This window comes from Triticum dicoccoides, chromosome 1A (assembly GCF_002162155.2).
Source record: "Triticum dicoccoides isolate Atlit2015 ecotype Zavitan chromosome 1A, WEW_v2.0, whole genome shotgun sequence".
Taxonomy (NCBI): domain Eukaryota; kingdom Viridiplantae; phylum Streptophyta; class Magnoliopsida; order Poales; family Poaceae; genus Triticum; species Triticum dicoccoides.
In genome coordinates, this window is record NC_041380.1 from 296159332 (window position 1) to 296161771 (window position 2440).

A 2440-nucleotide genomic window follows, 5' to 3' on the forward strand; every position below is an offset into this window, starting at 1 on the left:
GGGCCTCCTCGATCCAGATTGGATCGAGAGGGGGGAAGTGGGGCGACGGGGGTTAGGGTTTGGTGGGAGGGGGTTATGCAGAGGGGGGCGCGACTGGGTCGGCCTGGGGGCCCGATGGCCAGCTGGGCCACGGCCCAGCAAGGGGTCTCCTTCTTTCTTTTGTTTTTGCTTTGCCTTTTCTTTTCTTTTTCTTTTTTTTTACTTTTCTTTTATTTATTATTTTCTGTTTTCATTTAATTTAAAATATTTATACATTTTATAAAACTGTGTCTTCTACACCATAATCATCTATGTAATATCTAGTACAAACCGAACAATTTTATTTTAATGTTTGAAAACTTTTATTATTTATCAAATTTTGAATTTGAATTTGAATCGGTTTCGAACTAACTCAAGATTAGCAACTATAATTGAGGTGACGTGGCATCACTAGCAGAGGATCACTGTAGCTTAATTTCCCGAGCGTCACACACTACCATGTCTGTCCTGGAGGCCATTAAAGATATGAAGGACAAGATTGCACTTCCTTTTGCAATGGACATCATTATCCCGGCAACTTGGGCCATCTGGATAACTAGGAACAACTTAATCTTTCAGCAAATCCAGCCCTAATTTTAGAAATAGAAAGACACTTACTAGATGGAGCTTAATTTGCTAAAACATAGAATGAAGAAGAAGTATGCATCTCTTTTTCCAATCATGGCTAGAGACTTTGATGTAATGTTAATTTTTGTTTCCTTTTCCCATAGCTACCTTTTTAGTTCTCTTAGTGTAGTTTAGTTTTCTTGCTTTCTCTCTCCTTTTCCTTTTCCTTGTTTTTTCTAGCTTATCTCAAGCCTTATAAGACCTACCCTTGTGGTTTTCTAATTTTATAAAAATTGCAGCGGGGATTTTCTCCACTGTGTATAGTCAAAAAAATGGGCCAACAACCTTGACCACGATGACATGCATCTCATCATTTTGACACCTTGATCGGAAGCAAGGCCGGTACAACCGACATCCTTGAGGGTAAGGCGACGTGAGGTATTCGTTCCGTCATAGCTTATCTTCCATTGCCGTGCACTTTGATAGCTCTTCCACCCTTTCTGAATACCTTTGCTCCTATCGATATTAGCTATTTGAGAACAGTTGGGCCTCATGAACTTGTGCGCCATAGTGATAGCTTATGAATCTTATTGTGTGCTATAGTTACTCCGTGTATATGTTGTAATAGTTGTCTTACATAGTCAACCAAGTCACAAGGTAAGTGGTAAAAGGAAGAGAAAGTTCAAAAAAAATAAAGGGCGGCAAGAGAAATATACAATATGGTTTATAAGCAGAAGATTTGAGCAACAAAGATACTTGTGCCAACGATAAATTGGATAGAGAAACGTTACACTTGTTCTTGTAGGTTGGTGCCAAGTTCACGAATCTAGCCCTCAAGAGCAATCGAGTTGGTGTCTCTTTGTCCTGTTCAACATGAGCATTGGTCTTCGTTAGGCAATTTTGTCTTTCTCATTTCTTTGGTTGCACTAGCCCCACTTTTCTTTGTGTGTGTGTGTGTGTGTTTCCATTGCTATATCTCTATTTTGTGATTGTTGAACGCCACATGTGCATGGCCCATGCACGTAGGATTTTCTAGTTGTTGTAATCTTAATTACCAAACGTCCCACTTGTCCTCCAAATATTTCCCATGTAATTAGGATCATAGACGTGGACGTCGTGACTCATTGTACGTGCTATATATGTGCATCATATGTTGTGAATACATGTGGATTGCACCATTCTATTCTCTACTTGTATCTCATTTTCAATCATTTAGATCTTACCCAACTTATATCTTGATCCACTTGTTGCCTTATTTTGTGCCACTAACCCTACCAAACCTCACATAAAGCGTTATGTGTAGGTATTTTCAGTTTACTAGTTGACGATGTAAGCTATTTGAAGTTAATAAAGCTAGCTATGAATGCTTTCCCATAAAAAACTACCAAGCTCCACATTAAGCGTTGTGTGTAGGCGTGCTAGCCTTTGGATTAGGATCACTATCAAGCATTGCCCCCTTTCTCATTGACAATCTTGAGGTCTCTTGATTTGTCAACGACATGAGAAAGAGGTTCTTTGCTATTATTCATTTTCTTCTACTCACACCTTGCTCGAATGTCACTATGGATAGAGAAGGTACATCTCGTCCGGTCTACGATGGCCACGAAGATGTGCATTACTACGTCTCCGAGGCTCACCATTCGACCTTCAAAGAGCCATGAATGACACCAATACCATATTGCACGAGCGCATTCATGATCTCTTATTCGACGGGCGCGTCACGATGTGCGAATCTAAAACTCCCACAAAGACTACTTACACGTGAAGATGGAAGCACAAACAAAAACATCCAAGACTTGTTCAACAATAGTGTTGTGACGATGCAACCGATGTTGCATCATGGGGTGCGGCGAGG